Raw genomic sequence first — 19542 nt, forward strand, 5'->3', positions numbered from 1 at the left:
TAAACATGACATGGAAGTCGTGAATTTAAGCTGGTACAGAGTTCTCATTCACTCCCTTAAGAGTTAATACAGATTAAATTATTATTAAAAATTAAAAATTAATTAAATTTTCATTAATAGTTAATATAAAATTTAACGAAAGAGAAAAATTCATTGTATATGAATTAATTAAATTTTGAAAAGTAAAAATAAAAGGCTGCAGCTCACAGACGCATTAATTGCGCCTGCAAGAGAGGGTCAAGAAAATTTGGGGGCGATAGGGCGAGAGGATTGTGCTCCCTGCCGACACTATGAATATATATATGTATCTATATATATATATATTATATTATGAAAATATAAAAATAAAACGCACAGCAGCGTCTCTCCCCCCCCCCCCCCTCTCTCTCTCTCTGCATATTAATAAATGTATATATATATATGATAAATAATATCTACTAAATCTAACATCTTCTTTAATGAATATTTTTCTTTTTTAATTTTATAATAATTAGGTGCATTCTTTAAATATATATAATTAGATGCATACACTAATTCTATCTAATCTAATTTAATAATATTATTAAGTTTAATATTTTTTATTCTATTTAAATCCTACACATTCAAGTAATATTTTATATTCATAAATATTTATTTATTATTATTAAAATAAGTTACACCTATATAATTATTTAAAAAATTGATACAAAATATACCATTTGCTTAATTAGCTACGGTTTATATGCAAGAAGAAAATGAAGAGCTATCTGAGTAAATCTTATTTGATGAATATTTTAATTTTTAATTTTATGGTGATTTTTAGATTTTTAAATTGTTTGTAATTTAATTATTATTATTATTTTATTAATTAACTATACGAACATTCTTTGAATGTAGCTAGGTAGATACATTGAATCTATCTAATCAAATAATAATATTATTAAACTTAATAATTTTTTATTTCACTTAAATTTTATATATTTAAATAACACTTCATATTTATAAATATTTATTATTATTAAAATAAATTATTTTTTAATTTTATAATAATTTCTATTTACAAATAAACCCGCGCATTGCACGAATAATGCCTACTATGTTAATATAGAGAAACAAGAGGCGGTGCAAGCCGCCATCCTCTTCGAGCTTCATTCTTCATTTCTCTCTCTCTCTCATGCCTGTGAATATATGTTAGGTTGCATAAAAATGAAAGTTTTTGATACAAAATAGAAATAAAGAAATAATATTTTTTTAAAAATATAAAAAAATAGAAATGTTGTGTAAAAGTATAACTAAAAAAATATAAGAATTTTTTAAATATAATTTTTAATATAAAAAATGATAAAAAAATAATTATTCAATTTAAAAATAAACAAAAATTACTTTTATAATACATTCAAACAAATATAAACATAAATTTCATAATGCATTGCATTCAAATAAATATAAATATAAAATTCATAATACATTCAACCAAACATAAATATAAATTCTATAATGCATTCAAAATTTTAAACAAACATAAATATAAAATCCACAACCAAAATTGTGAATCGATGACTGCACCAAGTACTAAGTAATCGATAGCGAGAAGGAAGCAAGTAATCTCACTGAGCAACTGAGCATTGAGTAACTGAATTGACGGCGGCACAAACTCCGGGCACTAGGCAATTGGCGACAAGAGGGAAATGAGCAAGAATTGGAGTTGGAAATGGCGATCTTGCAGCAATCGCACTGAGCAACTAGCCAGCAAGGGAACGATGTCGATGACAAAGGGACGGTCGAAGACAAGAGGATTTGGGTTGAGCTTTGGTTCGAACTTTAGAGAAATTAGATTTAGGGGGTTAGGGCACAAGGACTGAAGTAGGAGTAAGGATAAGATTATATATTAGACCGTGCTACTTGTACACACGGGGTTATCGAAAGGATGACTGAAAGCAGAAAATAACTAATTCGCCCCTGTGAAATATTCAAAGACCAAAATACCCTCACAATCAAATACCCTCAAATACTTCATCCCAAATGATCAAACTTCTCCATTCAACTCCAAGATCAACTTGAACAATTGTCGTGTGAAAGCGGACTTCTCCATTCTTCATGCAACCGCTGTGCGACTGGCCACAACGACCTATCGACCAAGTAAGATTGGACTTCTCATTTCTCCTCATTTTGTGTTAATTTTTTTTAGTTTGGGATATGATTTAGAGTTGAAAATCTAGTTTATGATGAGATTTAATCATTCGTGGAAGTGGTTTTGAGCATTTGTATGAAACCCATTTCGCAAGTGGAAGATCAGTCCGATGAAGTCCGACCGAACTTCATCGTCATTTAAGTCCGATCAGATTGCATTGACTTCATTAGGCTGATCTTCAATGCGAAATGGGTGAAGATGAAAATGGGTTTCATCGGTCCAATCGTCAATGAAGTTCGATTAGGCTTATCGGACTTCATCGCATATTATTTTATATTTTTAATTTTTTTTCAAAAATCAAACTAAAGTGTATTTTTTTCTGGTATTCAAATATGGAATATCATAATAATGCTAAAAATTGAATCATTTTTGTTTTGATATTCTATATAAAACCCATAACTTAATAAATCTAAGTGGCAAAATTTTGTTTCTAGGCATATTTTGTCAACTCTTTTTCATTTGTATATGTTGCAAATTTCAATTTGACATTCATACGTATTTCATATATTTTATATAATATAGAGAGTTGGGGAAATTTTCATGTGATTTAGTAAGCATAATAGAAATCCCAATATTGTTAAATCATCTATCTATCTGATTCAATAAAGATATAACTGTCATTCCACATACATCAAATTAAAAATAATAATAATAATAATAAGATTTTCACGTTTAATCAAAGAAATTGATGATACATGATTTTAAGATTTTGTCTTAGGAAACTTTAAATGACTCAACATGTATATAAAATTGGAAATATAGTAAAATTGGAGTGAATCACGATTCAACTCAATAGAATTGGTAGAATCCTAAGTTAGACAATGATTTTATTGATTAATGGTCATATAATACTTTCTTAATTTCCTAGGAGCTCAAATTGTTTAATGATATTGGCTACAACATATGATAAAAAAGATCTTAAATTTGAATTATTATGAATCAACGTCCAAAATCCGAGTTTTGTTCGGGTTTTATGTGTGTTTAGGCTACTGAACATTCGATGCTTAATGTTCTTGATCCAATCGTTATTTTTGTTTTTTTTTTTTCTTTTTTCTACAGATGGATGACCAACATAATAGGCAATTTACTTATATTCACGCTTGCAGGGTATTGCCATCGGGAACGCGGGCTATTACTCACTGTGGGATCAACCAACTTGGGTCAATTGAATAGGCTCTCAGCTGTTATAGGGTGTTGGATAGATTCTTGTAGGGACCACTAGGACTTTTCTTATAGATCCCCCTATCCCTCCAAATGTCTGCAGGACAATTGATCCATCAAGTTTTTCCTGGGGAGGTGACATTTTCTAGCGCTTGCAACGATGAAATGTGGTTTGAAATTGACGACATGCCATATAGGTGTGGGAAGCAGGAGTTCATCCTAATTAGTGGATTCTGATTTGGCTGAATCGATAAACCAAGCTTGGAAGCGAGACCTATTGGGGATGATAGTTTATGAGCGCGACTATTCCCACTACATTAACAGGTGATGTCTAGGAATGATATAAAATTTTTATTGACTATCAGACAAGATCTAGATGCAAATGATGTACTGAAGGTGGGCTATTTATTATGGTCAACATGATATTATTGGGCCACGATGTGGAGGATATCTTGTGGACTATGATCAAGGACTTACAAGCATTTGAGGCATTTTCTTGGGGTACATACATCTACAGTCAGAGTTTACATTACCTTCATCTAGCTACCAGTGATGGGAAGTTGAATGGTGAGATTGGGAAGAAAATTAATTTTTATGGTTTTGTCTAGGCATTTCAAATACAATCAGTAATATATTACTCTATTATATTATATTATATTACATTATTGTATATGATTTTTCTATACTAACTTAATGATTGTTTTGTTTTTTATTATAAAACTTTTTTCTCTCTACAGTGGTGGTTGATCGAGACATTTCCATGGGTTGAAAGAAAATGGGCTTCAAGAGTACCTGACCCAGTCATGATTTTGAGGTGCACGAAGTCGTTATCTTGCAAAAGGAAAAAAAAAATTAATTACGCTAAATGTCTTAATAATATAAGTGTGTAAACCTAACATATATTTCTTTATTATATATATATATATAATATCGGACTAAATAATACAACATTTGTAGGCATGAGGATTGACCCGAATGCTCGAGCCCACCGATGCGGAGTGGCACACAAATTTTTGGAGGTCCTTTAACCCTCTGCACTCGGTTGGAGTCGATGTCTACAAATATGGGGGCGTAGGGAGTGATGATGATGAGGAGGAGGTTGGAGGTAGGGAGAGAGTGGGGGGCAATGAAGGTGGGAAGGGATGAGGACGCAGGTAGGGAGGGTGGGGAGTGCTTAGGATGCATACAAGGAGGGTGGGGAGGAGATGGATGCAGATAGGGGGTCCAATAAGGGAACGGGTGAGAAGGATGAAGAGTCTGTTTGCAGGGATGGGAGGTTTACGGTTATGAACGAGGTAGGACTCCTTGAGAGTACGCACTGTAGACATAATGAGGTCGGGATATGATTACTATAATACTATTTTTGTACGAAGAGCAATCGTTCGTTTGTAATTGATTTTGATTTTTAGTTTATTTTCTTTTGCAGATCACTGAGGCATGTTGACTCGAGTGCCAGTGTTGTTGCAAAGCCTGGACACTTGATTTAGGTGAGTAGAGACTGATCAAAAAGCAAGTGACAACAAGGACACTCGAGTGTTGGAGTTATTGGAAAGCCTTAACACTCAGTTGAGACGAGTGGAGAAGAATCAAGAATCATTGTTTGCTAATCTACGCATCCCGACTATCATTAATCCCACAGATCACATCGATTACTTCATTGATTAGTAGTGAGATGGCGATGATTTGTATCGGGGTGGTGAGCAAGTAGATCCTAATTGTGATGCTGAGGAGAATCAGACATCCCATTCTAGAGTATGCCCTAAATTCACTTTTATACCTTTACTTATAATTTTGAAATATTACCACCTTGTAAGGGTTACTTTTTATACAATTGCAGAAGGAAGTGTTTACAGTTGGCAAACAAATTGTGCAAGTACGATTGCCATCGCAATATCGTCAACCACTGTAGATTGATCCTACGTGCCAGAAGAGGATCAAGAAGGAGGTCGCATCGGGGGTGATGGACGGGGTAAGAGTGGAGCCAGTAATAGACTTGACGATGGTGCCACTGTTGATAGTAGATGGGACAAAAGAAGATGGTCCTTCAGACAGTGTAGCTGGTGGGGATGATGATTCTAACCCCCCTTCCGCCCTCTCCCGTGCACGCGTGCGCGAGGGCTACATTGACTATATAAGCTCACAAGAAGAATTCGGGTAAGTATAAATAGTCAGTTCCCTTTCTATTTACATCGATAATGCATTATTTGGTTATTGTAGATGTGACATTGGTTATATGCTCCACCCATTACTGAGCCACCTCCGTGATTTAGAAAACTAGATGACATGGTTGGATGGGTGTCATATTGATTGCTTTTTGTGTTGTTTCCGATGGAGGAGAGATACACAATCTTGTCCTCTGTATGATGCCAAGTATGTGGTGATGTAACTTTGCTTTTTGTGAGTGCTAAACACATATCATTTTACTCAGTTTTTGTTACATCTGTATTTCGTCTGTGATCAATGTAAAACATTTTCTTCCAAGGGTATATTCAAAACTTCTAGAGTGGGAAAAGTTTCATGACTGCTAAATCGAGTATCCCCTCAAATTGGGCAGGTTTTGTCTCAGGGAGGAATGATGATGACATCCCTCCGTGGTAAGTGGACTTCGTAAGTGGTCTTTAATTTTAATGATGGATTTAGTCCACTATACCTAACGTTAAGCATTGGATCCTCACTAAAATCTGCTTGAAAGAGAATAAAGTTATCATATACAACTCCTTGGCACGATGTGACGTCAGCATGAGGTTGAGTCCATGAAGCCATTGGTGAGCCTTCTACTTATTTGCTTGACGTGCAGTGGATATTATGAGTATATCTCCACACCTACGCCTTCATATAGAGAATAGGAGGTGGAGATCCTTGATCCGGAGAAGATGTCTATGCCTCAGCAACCCGACGAGTATTGAAATTTTTAATTAAAATATTATAGTCAATTAAATACATTAAAATATTGTTATGTGATAGTTTGACATTGAATTCTATTATTTCTAATACAAGACCAGCTGCAACTACTACATAATAAAATACGTTAAGCACATTTTAAGGCACAAAGATGATTGTTGGGTGAGCCATTGGACGATGGAGGATGTTGTGCCCTCTAGAAGAAAATTGCATATTATTTGTATAGATACAGTAAACTAGTTGATATGTGACTTTAAAAATTGTATAAATTATTGTGAAACAAATTTATATAATAGACCTATGAAAAAAATTTGTGGCCAGCAAAATTATTGCTAAAATTGATTATGATTTTTTAAATCGGTTATAAAAATTTCTTGAAATAACTTTATTTTATAATAGGTGTGGGTTAATTGTGCCTATAATGCACAACAAACTACCATATCAGGCACATTTGGAGGCCATTCGGTGATTATATGATCAAGTGTTTTATAGTATTACTACTAATCTTTAACATTGGACCAAGATGATGACATGAGATTTTTTATTACCCAAACGTATGGAAATATAATTCTTAAATAATAATTTAATTTTGTGCCTCTTGAGTTATTAGAATCCTCCCCCCCCCCAAAAAAAAAGAAAAAGAAAAAAAGACCAGGTAATTAGGTCAATAGTATGGCTAGATTTGATTGGCCAATTAAACTCAGTGACTTTTATTATTTTTGGGTTAATTTTTTTCTACAAACGCTTGGGTTCCATAGCCCTAAAATGATCTATGGTGTGGGAAAATTACATTCTTTGAGTTAATTATGCCTATAATGCGTAGCAAACCACTATATTTGGGTGACTATATGTTTTATAATGCATGAGTTGAACGATGAGGGGTGGTCAATAGTGGCTCACAACGAGCCTTGAAGGGAATAGAAGAGATAAGAAAAAAGAGAAGAGAAGAGAAGAAAGAAGAGAGAAGAAAGCCAAACATAGATATCTTCCAGATAATGGAGAGTGTTTTTCGCATTTTGAATTCAAAGAGCATGTTTTGACTGAAAACAACTAAAACATGATTAATTATCATCATAAAATAAAATTAGTAATTTTACATCTCAAAACATAAAAATAAATAAATTTTAATTAATTTATCAATTTTGGGGCCTCTCTTACTTGGGGGCTTAGGCATAGGCTTTAGTGGCCTATGCCTTCATTTCGGCTAAATAGAAATATGGAAAGATAAATAAAAAATAAAAATTATTTTCCACAAATAAAGAGGCCCTTAACTTCTTTGAACATCTGTAAGTTGTTAAGTAGATATAAAATTTTCTTGTTGCATCTCTCCTGTCATAGAAATCTAGAAATGGAAATATAATTAAGGATGGCTTCAAAACATATATATATCTATATGCTACATGCATTTATTTCTTGTTGCAAATGTTGATAGTACAAATGAATGCAGAAGTAGTAAACTCTTCTCAGCCACCTGAAATTCTTAAAGGGATGTAAGGTGCTTTTAACTTAATTATGGATTTGAGTGCTTGTGATAGTTCTACTATTACTCATTGTTGCTTCCTTTTGACCAGGTCATGAACAGCTGGATTGGACGCATCTAGATTCTTATTTGATTGATCTTCTTTGAGTGTAGGGTCCTCATTGATTTCAGACAAAGGATAATCTCTATTTTTATTTTTCGCATTTTGAAATCATATCCTCATGTTTCTGTTTTACATGATTTGCCTAATAGAAGTTTATAACCAAATGGAATGGTCTTTTGATGTGGGCATTCATTTTTACAGGTGGAGTGATGTCAGTTTGAGCAAGGCATTCGTCAGACTTCTTGTTGGTTAATACTAAAATCTGTGAATTTCTGTAAAGCTTTTCCAAGGATGGCATTTTCTTTTTGGTTCATGTCTTGGTTATATATACGTCCTTAATTACATGTAATGTAAAACTATGATGAATAAACTTTCATTCATATATTTACAAGTGTTAAGAAATATGATTGAATACAAACTACGATCAAATCAATCAACCGAACACGAACACAGAATTTAACGTAGAAAACTCAAATCGAAAAAATTTACGGGCAAAAAGAATAAAATATCACTAATCAAAATCGGTAATACAAAAGTGCTATTAACACACATTCTGTGTAATTTTGATGATCTAATTTCATGTGATTTGGACACCTATTTATAGACCTAAAATCATTTATGAATGAATACAAAAAATCATATCCTAATCAGAATATGACGCATGAGAATATTCTTCCAATGAGATAAATTTAAAATAAAATTGAATTTGACAACATCACGATCACAATCAAATTTAAAATCATAGTTTCAGTCAAATTAAGAAGACTAATTATAAATAAATAAAAATTTTAAGTCACAAGAAAACAAGTAGAGTATAATAGTGTGATGATGTATACAGGATGGAGGAAGACACCGTGCAAGCTATCGGCAAAATAATTATAAGGGAATCAGAAAAAGGAAGGAAGCTTCCTTTTAAGATGGTGATTGTACTATAGGGAGGATTTGACAGGATTATGGATCTTTTAAATGCCTAATTGCCTCCCGTAATTTAAGGTGATTAGGAGATAGTCAGGATCGACAATATTCCATTAGTCAACAGTCTCTCTCAAGCTGATGGGATGGCGGAACGCGACACATCTTATCTTGCTTTCTTGGAATATTGCCAAAATGCCTCAATTAAGCTGATGTGAGCACGCCAATTGACTGAAGTAGAGTGCAAAATTCTTCCTGTCCAAGACCCTAAGTAAAAATATCTGCCAATTCACGGTGAGAAGGAAATAAACTGAGGAGTGAGCAGCTTCGTTTGGATCTTCTATTGAATAAAATGACAATCCAGCTTAATGTGCTTCATTCGTATGTGGTAACCGATGTTGGAAGCTATGTGGATTATTGACGGAGTGTCTATTGCTCTTACATTATCTAATATTTTTTATCAATGTAATTAATTATCAGCTGTACCTTTTTTTGACTAAAAACTCTAGAGTCTTCTTAAGTATATATGATGTGGCTTATTTTAATCATAAACTTGGGAAGACACAAGTTGGGAATGTTGGTTGTTGACTGACTAAGCAGGAAACTTTTGTTATCAATATAAATACCAATGAAAAAAAGTAGAATATTATGCTCTTCCTTCAACTCGTATTTGTCTATTTCATTTTCCTTTCAAGTCCAACAAGTGGTATTAGAGCCTTTTCTGATCTTTGAGAGACCTGAACGTTTGAGTGAGAGAAAAAACTAGCAAGCTCATTTCCCTTTACAAGAAAAACTAACAACCACCAACCATGTCTGTGAGTAGCAGTCTTGCAACAATTATTCCACTTGTTTTTACAGGTGATAATTATCAGATTTGGGCCGTCAAGATGAAAACTTTCTTGAGAGAACTAGATCTCTAGGAAGTAGTAGTAATAGGCCAAAATCCTGCACCTCTACCTAAATATCCCACCATAGCTCAAATGAAGTATTATTCAGATGAGAAAGCTAAAAATTCAAAAGCCTCGTCTCTTATACACTCAGCTGTATCTAATACAATATTCACAAGAATAATGGCTTGTGAAACAGCTAAGGAAGCGTGGGATAGGCTTAAAGCTGAATTTCTAGGGAGTGAAAAGACTAGGCAAATGCAGGTATTGAATTTTTGAGAAGGGAATTTGAGCTGCATATTCTTGAATATTTAAAGACACTAGTCTATTAAAGAATATTATGATAAACTCATGAATACTGTGAATCAAATAAGTTTGCTAGATGAAGATCTACCAGAAAACAGGTTGGTTGAAAAGGTTTTGGTGAGCTTTCCAAAAAAGATTTGAGTCTAAAGACTTGTCTCAACTTACATTATCTAAGTTCGTAAATTTCTTGCAAACTATGGAGCAAAGGAAGGCCTACAAGCTTGAAGATACGAGCGAAGCAACGTTATTGGCAAGTCAAAAGGGCAAAACTCAATCAAATGCAGGAGGAAAGAAGGCTACTGGTGAGACAAAAGACAAAAAGAAGGAAGAGCACCAAGGCAACAAAGGAAATGGCAGAAAATTGAGGCTTCAGCCTTGTTCTCATTGCAATAAGAAAGGCCATTCTGAAAATTATTGTTGGTACAGGCCTAGGGTTCAATGCAGGAGTTGTAAATAGTTTGGCCATGTGGAACAGATTTACAAGACAAAAACAGAGCAACAAGCTCAAGTAGCTGAGAACTCTGAACAACAGAAGGAGAAGCTATTTATGGCTGTCAAACATGAATATTGTTTTGTAGCAACTAGTAGCACTGAAGCTTGGTTAATTGATAGTGGATACACCCAGCACATGACCCCAAATGCTAATCTGTATAGAGTATTAGATAAAAGCTATACATCAAGGGTGAAGATTGGTTATGGTAGCTTTGTAGAAGTGAAGGGCAAGGGAGACGCTATTGTTAAGACTTCTCCAGGTACAAAATCAATTCCTCATGTCTTATTTGTTCTTGAAATTATTCAGTCTTCTCAGTGTTGGTCAACTACTTGGAAAACACTACAGTTTGTATTTTCATGATAAAGTGTGTGATGTGTTTGATAAATTTGGTGCGAAGCTGTTGTCTGTTAAAATGGTTGAAAAATGCTTTCCAGTTCAATGGTAAGAAACTAAAATTCATGCCCTCCCCACTTCATTTATGAGTCTCAACTGTGGCACAAAAGATTTGCGCATTTTAATTATTCTTCTTTAAAGAAAATGCATAGTAAACGTCTAGTGTGTGGTATGTCTACTGTGCATGAACCCACTGATGTGTGTGGAATTTCCCAAATGGGTAAACAAAGTAGATTGGAATTTCCATCTAATCACGGTTGTAGAGCCTCAGATAAGCTCAACTTCTGCACGCTGATGTGTGTGGCTCAATAAAGAATCCTTCTCTTAGTGGTAGTAAATACTTCCTGCTCTTCATTGATGATTACAACAGGATGTGTTGGATATTTTTCTTAAAACAGAAATCTAAAGTATTTTATGTTTTTCAAAGATTTAAAGTCTTTGGTTGAGAATGAATGTGGTAAAAAGATTAAAAAGTTGAGGTCTAATAATGGGATTGATTTCACTTCACATGAGTGAGAATTTTCTTTAGGTAGCATGTATTCATCATCAATTGACAATTGCTTACACTCCATAGAAAAATGGAGTGTGTGAGAGGAAGAATAGGTCTATAACGAGCATGGCAAGGTGTTTGCTATTTGAAAAAAATTACCAAAACAATTCTGGGCAGAATTAGTAAAAACTTAAGTGTATTTACTTAATAGATCGCCAACTAAAGCTCTTGAAGGTAAAACACCATATGAGTTGTGGTTTGGAGTCCAACCATCTGTTAGGCACCTCAAGATCTTTGGTTGTTTATGTTACACACAAGTTCCTGAAGTAAAAGATAGCAACTTTGCTAAAGAGTTGACGCTGGAGTGTTTGTTGGGTGTAATAGGCATTCAAAAGGCTACAAAGTTTTGAATTTGAAGTCTCAAAAAGGTGTTGTGAGCGTAAATGTCAAGTTTGCTGAGCATGCTGCTTAGGATGTTAGTGTCATTGTCCTAATACTAGATTTAGATAACATCTAGTGTGTGTTTTGGGCCTAATGATATAATCTTGTATATTAATAAATGGTCATATATTCATTTATACCTTTCCAATTATATATGAATGAGTCCCTAGATATTTTGATGATTTTATTCATAAGCAATTAAGAATATGTGATAAGGATCTATAATTTATGATTTTTGAAAATAATTCCCGATTCTTAGATTTTTTAGAAAGAAAATATGATTAATTGATTATGAACTGTCACATAGACTATTACCATTATTGTTGTTCAATTTGCCAGTCAACTCGTACGAGTTTACAAGTCATGAAGATTTAAACAAGTCAACTCGCTTGTAGAATTAGTTTTTCATATAATCAGAGTTGACTCACGATTTAAAATGATAAACTCAATCAACTCATATCAAGTTTGCTGAGTTTAATTTTGGCAAAATTTTTCGATAAGAGAGTAAATGTTTCCATCTCTAACCAACATATATATATTTTGACATGTGACGTGTGCTATATTTTCACGACAATATTATATATATATATATTGATGTAATATTATATTTTACTCGAGTATTAAAAAGACTTACTCGAATAAATTTATTAATGTATTTATAAACAAAATTATTCACGAACTATTCACGAGGCAATAATCAAGCTTGCTCGCCACCCTCTAAACGATACAGCTCACAAACTTATAATCGAGCTTGCTCGCGAGCCTCTAATCGTATTAGCTAGCTTGAGCTCAATTCATTTACAAACCAAATTTGAGGTTAAGACTAAAGTTTGACTAGTTTACCTTAATGAACGAACTCGAATGAAGTTTTAATGAGCCGGCTCATTTGCCATCCTGTTGTTGCTGCATAAAATTTGCTCTACTACCAAATTTGACGGGGACTGCCAGAATTTTAGGAAAGATTGAAAAAGAAAGCAAAGTAGAAGAAAAAGCAAGAACAAAGGGAGAAAAGAGAGCTCAAATAATCAAAGACGTTTTGTGAATGCCTCATGCCTATTTATTGGCAAAATTCTATCCTAATTAGAACATTCTTATGAAATCATTTCCAAGCTATAAAAGATGAAACTAACTAAAAGATAACAAGAGAAAACCTATATCAAACATAACTCTAGACTCTAAATGAAAGATAAACTAAAAAGATTAACGGAATACATCAACTAATATCCTATCATACTAATAATCCTTATTCCTTATCATATATGTATATACACACACTAACAACCAGTTTACTGAAGAGTTACAAGCTAAAACAGCATCTGATAATACAAAAATGACTGATATGAAAGAGAACTTTTGGTTAAATCTGAGGCACTATAAGATTTTTTGAAACGTCAACATAGGGGTAACTTAGAAACTTTATCCTGACAGAAAAATTCGGTTCCAGCTGTCGCCATGCCGAAAGGTAATATAAACTTCTGATATGCCCTTGATTTTCAGGTAATCCTCATCTTGTCTGCCTTGGAGCCTCCGAATCAGTTCATTTTGCATATCTGCAAAAGCAAGTGACTTCAGATAGATGAGGAACTCAATGCCTGCTGGGACATTCTCCAGCAATTCACAGTGGATAATCCTGAGATCTTCGAGCTGTGGCATTGCCCCATGTTCCACTGACACCCTCCTCAGCTGCTTCAAGTCATGGAGATGCAATACCTTAAGTGCTTGGAACCCTCCAGCCATGAAATGCAACTCTCCACCATCATAAGCATCGCGAAGTTGAAGCTCCACTAGATTTGGTAGAGCTTGAAGAGGCTCAAGTGGATTCAATCTTAGCCTACTCCACCTCAGCCGCAGTTTCACAAGGTTATCCAACGAAGATATCCACGGCGGTAGCTTCTCCAAGTTTCCTTGCAGCCATATCCGCTGAAGGTATGGCGGAGGAGAAGACATGGACTGGAGGTCAAGGATCTCACGCTCCTCTATTGAACTCAAATCTAATGACCGAAGGTTCTTTAGGTTTTCGATGGAAGAGCACAGTGCCACCCCATCTTCTCTCCTCAATTTGGTAATGCCCAACTTTCTGAGTTGGGTTAACTTTCCTACCTCATTCAATATATCACTACTTTGATCTGCTTCAACAAAGCAGAGCTTTTGCAAAGATGGCAGGTCCCCCATTCCCAATGGTGCCTTAAAACCATAAGTGGCGTAAAAGGGTGAAGATGTTCCTTTCTGGTAACGGTACACCAAAAGATGGCGTAATTCTTTGAGCTTTCGGATTTCAACAGGCAATTCAGTCACGTCAGCATGCTTGAGATCCAATGTCTCCAGGTAAAGAAGCCCCCCAATAGAGCGTGGAATTTCTTTCACCCTTGTTTCTCTCAAGTTTATACATCTTAAAAGGTATAACTTACAGATTTCTTCTGGAAAAATCTGCAGCTGTGCACCCTGCAAATCTAATACTTTTAGTAGCCTGAGACTTCCGGCAAGCAATCTAGAGATGCGTGATTTAGGTGGCAGATCTCTTACCCCGAACATGAACAGAGAACGAAGTTGGGAGTCCTTCCTGCTTTTTTTCACTTCTCTACACGTTCCATGAATTGACAAGCGCCGGAGTTTTTCAGGCCAGGGTGCATTGTTTTTATTGGCTATCGCTACAAAATTTAGTTCTCTAGACTTTGAAAGAGCAATTTCTCGCAGAAGGTCATGGACTCGGCATGCGCTAACCCTTCCATTTCTAGTTGTTTTGGCTATTTGGACTAGGCTTCTATCAACAAGCTCATTGAGGTAATCCTCTGCTATTTCTTCTGGCATTTGCCCTTCTCTTCTTTCAACAAATCCTTCTGCCATCCATAATCTGATCAATTTCATACGTTTAATGAAACAATTCTCAGGGAAAATGCTCAAGTATAGGAAACACACTTTCAAGTAACTCGGCAAATGATCATAACTGAGCAACAGTACTTGCTTCATACTCTCGAGCTTTCTGTTTCCTTCGATATGAGCACCAAGGCTGCGGTTAACTTTCTCCCATTCATCTATTTTACCCTTCTCTTTAGTTGACAGAAGGCCCCCAATTGCCACAATTGCAAGCGGCAAGCCTTCACATCTTCCTAGGATTTCTCGAGAAAGTTTCTCCAAGTGTGGAGGACTAGAGTCTGCTCTGAATGCCTTTCTGCAAAATAATCTCCAAGACAAATCCTCAGTCAAGGGTTTCAGATTATATATCTGATCATCAAATCTTGTGCAGGCAGTCCGAGCTATATCAGCATGTCGGGTTGTGACCATCACTCGGCTCCCAAATTGAGAGTTAGGGAATGCATATGTTAGAGCTTCCCATGCCTCTATACCCCATATATCATCCAAAACAATTACATACCTCTTTTGATTCAGGAATTCGTTGATTTTCATTTTCAGGCCTTCTATTTTCATGGTCTTAACTTCTTGGGGGATTCGTTGCTTGATTTGTTCAAACAGTTGCTGAATTATGTCTTTCAGGATCTCTTTAATCATGAATGACTCTGTAACTGTGATCCAAGCTTGGATCTGGAAATGGCTTTTCACTATTGCATCATCGTAAACCTTTTTTACCAGGGTGGTTTTCCCTGTCCCCCCCATTCCAACCACTGAGATTACCCTGAGTCCAGGCTCACCCTTCAAAAGGTACTCAATCAGCTGCCCCTTGGGCTTGTCTATTCCTACTAACCCAGCTTCCTCTACAAGAAGAGCATCCACTCGGCAATCGTGCCACGATCTGCTGTTAGAATTAAAGGTGGATGAGGTCGAGCCCTCCTCCGGTGTAAGTCTGCGACGGTATGTCTTATGCTCCTTTAAGTTTTTGACTCTTTCTTTGATGTCTTTCAGTTTTCTATCAATTTGGTGGCCAGCCTTCAAGTTCAGGATGCATTGAAAAGCTTTGAGGATAAAGCCATAGATCCCCTCCCTGTGAGGGTACACTGAATGAAGCTTGAACTCGTCGAGGACGTCTTCCATATCATAAACAACATTGCGCATTTGCTTAACCCATACATCAATCTCTTGATCGCTCTCTTTGTCTGTATCTGCATCCCCTAGAAAAGCCCTCATCCTATCCAATTCATCCGTGATGCACCGAACTTCTCCCCGCGCATCGCTGAATCGGTTCAAGGCTCCGCTCCGCAAAAGTGCAACTAGGTTGTTGAGTAGAAAGTTGACTACACTTTCTGCCATTTGCCTCTTAGAACTTGTGCTTCTGTCTCTCAAGAAACCTGTCCAACAAGCAATGATCCTCTCTGTGGTTTAGATATGAAGAAATGTCTCACCGCATATGCTATCCGCGGAGGTATTCTCCCAAACTCTTTGTGGAGTAAAGATACTATTGTTTAGCTGGTTTGAGGATAAAGCTTTGTGGAGTGAAAAGGCTGAATTGGAATGTAAAGGAAAAGTGGGGATAAAAAAGGAGCATGTTGCTCAAAGCATGGCCAAATATGGGGGAATAAAGCTAACACAACCATTTTGTCAACAAATATCGGACTTTCACGATCTCTTTTCACTGTGGCATACTGTGCTTGTTGCTGATACCTTTCTTTTGTTTTTGGGTTGCATGGTGATTATGTTGCTTCTGTGAAATATCATCAAACAAACAAAAGAGCAACAATGAGCTTTCCTTCGCCACTTTGACTGACCATTTTGAAGCCTCAGTTTCAAACAACTGAAATGAAAGAGAAAGCTTTAGCTTCCAAGTTTCAATGGTGGGCACAGCAAAATTGCTTGCCCACTTTAAATGACATGACAATAATACAAAAGAAAGTAATATTCTGTCACTTTGCTTGGATGAAGAATAGGAAAGTAATGAAGATGGAATTATTGTAATACTGTAGGTACGTCAAAATAAATATATTTATGAATTTAAAATTATGAATTTAATAACACAACCTTGTAATTTATTACAAAGTCAAAAAAAAATTGTTTTTCAAAATTATGCTAGACTTTAGAAAATATCTTAAAAGATCATCTCTAGAGAAAACATATATATATTTTTTAATTTGAGTTATACTTCAAATCTTATCGACAATAATTTCTTCTTTTGTTCACTGGAATCGGGCTACACATAACATGGTTGACAATCATCCATCATTGACTTGGGACTTGTTAGAATTGCGATTACATTGGGATAAATTTCCTAATGATAAGATAAGTATTTAGAATTTAAATTTATTTCAAATTCATTCGTATTTGAATTTTAACAATATGATGGGATACGTTATTGGAATTTGAATTGAATTCAAATTCCTAAAGAGTTATGCTTATCTATATTTCTATGATACTTATAAATAGGCATAGAAGTCAATGAAAAATAGACGATAATTAGAATCAGCTTCTGGTCGCTCATATACTGTCTTCGGCATCACCATTCGAATCTTGGACGGACAAGGATGGACGTACAAGAAAGTTTTTGTAGTTTTCTTCCACGGAGGTTGTTAAACAAATCAGATTCAATTATTCTGCTGTGATTCAAGTATTTTACATATCGTTTGCAATTTTATTAAAAGTTCTGCAATGATGTCAGAGCTTTTGTTTATTTGTCTACATCGTTGTGATTGACCATTCGTAGTCACAATTTTAGTAACTTGTGATATTTTTCTATGTGAAATAATTTTATGGTCTCTCCGTCCACTGCGATCCAACTCGTGATATTTTTACACAAAAATTATCTTTTTATTTGCCTACTGCAATCCAGATATGACTGAGGTAGTCGTCGATGGCCATGTTCGTCACGGTCGCTGGGCTTGCTACTCCTCGGTTATCCTTGTGATGGCTGAGGCCCCGTCGGCGGCAACCATGTTCATCATGACTAATGGCTGAGGTCGTCCCCAGTAGTCGTGTATATGTCGCGACTAGTGGGAGATCTATCGTTGGAGGTTGAAATCAGCCATGGCCGTGGTTAATGATGTCTTGGCCAAGACCCTTTTCCTTCTGCCATGGCCGACGGTCGGTCGTTTTTGCTCGTTGCCAATGATCGCCACAGTCGCCGCCTTCTGCCAAGGCCATCGATTCAAGTTTAATGCCCGACATGGTCATCGATTCAAATTGACAGCAGTTGCGTTCGTCGCGGCCAGTGGGAGGTCCAATCGTAGTGGCCGATTCTTCGTGTGTCTCGCCATGACCAGTCACCATGGAGTGGCTGTGGCCGAAGGTTTGTCGTGGCTCGCCATGGAGTGGTGGTGGCCATGTTCATGAGCTGTCGAGATTGTCTTCGCCTCGTTAGTTCACTACGGCTTTGGCTGGCGACGCCATGGCCGACCGGTTGAGTACTTCTTCTTGACCATGGCGTTGGTCTCTTCCCCTCCTTTCTTTTCGAACAATAGCCTTTGTGGCCACTGTTTAGGTAGAAAGTCGGGCTGCTAAAGCCGCCGCGATGATGGGTAAGGAATGAGATGGGGCGACCGACGATGATGGTAAGAAGAAGCAAAGGTGGTCGACGGTGGAAAGAGAAAGAGGTGGCGATGATGACGACGCAAGGGAGCCCAGTAAACCCTAAGTGATAAGTTGGGGGAAAAAGACCCATTATGTGTTGGGTTGACCCACTCGGTTTGATCTAGATTGGGTTAACCCAATCCATAAGGAGATCCGTGAGTGGATCTAAGGCTGGGCTTGGACTTACTTTTGGTCCATTTGTTTTATTAACAAATTGGACCAGTTTTTAATTTAAAATTATTTGGGACTTAATTTTGTACTGGGCCATATTGTTGGGATTTTATTTAATTATTTAGATTATACTTTTGGGCCATTAATTAATTAGTTTAATTTTGAGCCTAAAATTATAAATTAAATAATAAATCCATTTTTAGATTAATAATAATAATAATAAAATCAGAATTATTTTTGGAATATCTAATTCTAGAATGCTAATTTTTGTAATTAGTAAAATTATTTTCATGACATTTATAATGTGTTTAATTTTGTCATGATAATTGTTTTGATTATTGTTTTAGACCAAAAATTAATAAGTTTAATTTTGAGTCTAAAATTATAAATAGATGTGTTGTGCCACATTTTTTGCTCAATATAAATTAACTTAATTAATTATCTGTTGTCTACAAATGTTTAGTTTTATTTGCTTGTTGATAATTAATTTTGGTTTAGTACCAATCTTAGGCTTTGTGTGGGTCTTAATATATTGTTAGATTATGTGGATCAGTTCCACATAAGCAATTGAGTCATAGCATTTTTGGTTATGCATCAAGGGTGATGACTTTGAAGCCTAGTGATCTATTGATCCCGAAATACATAGCTAAATGTTTGATTTAATTGTTTGCCTTGAATACGTACATTGAATATCTTTTGTTGTCCTTGATTCAATGATCAATGGCCACCAGTTCAGTTGCTGGAAGCATGACCAGGATAGATAAGTTGGATGGATCCAACTACTCCACATGGGAAAAGCAAATTCAGTATCTACTTCAAATGGAGAAAGTATGGGACGTTTTGGAGACTTCACATCCCGTGCCACAAGGAAAAAATGTTTCCTTGGCGACATAGCGGGCCTATGATAAATGGCTTGAGAGGGACCCTTATGCTTATCTTACGATGCTTGTTAGCATGCGGGCTGACCTCATGGGCCAGTTTGAGTCTTGCTAGATTGCTATGGAAATGTGGTAAAAGATGAAGATTACTTTTGGTCAGACATCTGCAACAAAGCTTCGTGCTTTACAATTAAAATTTCAATAGTATGTCAAGGACCCGAGATACAATATGGCTGAGCATCTAAGAGTGATGGGTTCAATCATCAGAGATCTTCTGAGTGTAGGAGTAATGCTTACTAATGAGCA

At 35.8% G+C, this 19542-nt stretch overlaps 1 protein-coding gene and 1 long non-coding RNA gene across 2 annotated transcripts in view; one reads left to right on the forward strand and one right to left on the reverse strand.

The window, feature by feature from the left end:
* LOC127786835 (disease resistance protein RPM1-like) overlaps positions 1-19542 on the reverse strand; it is a 117221-nt gene that overhangs the window by 11554 nt on the left and 86125 nt on the right. The window lies entirely within an intron of this gene.
* Positions 13180-16382, forward strand: LOC127786648 (uncharacterized). Its single transcript, XR_008020025.1, has 3 exons — positions 13180-14062; positions 14171-14518; positions 14626-16382. It is a non-coding gene; the product is annotated as an uncharacterized LOC127786648 (long non-coding RNA).

Source organism: Diospyros lotus, chromosome 12 (assembly GCF_014633365.1).
Source record: "Diospyros lotus cultivar Yz01 chromosome 12, ASM1463336v1, whole genome shotgun sequence".
Classification (NCBI taxonomy): domain Eukaryota; kingdom Viridiplantae; phylum Streptophyta; class Magnoliopsida; order Ericales; family Ebenaceae; genus Diospyros; species Diospyros lotus.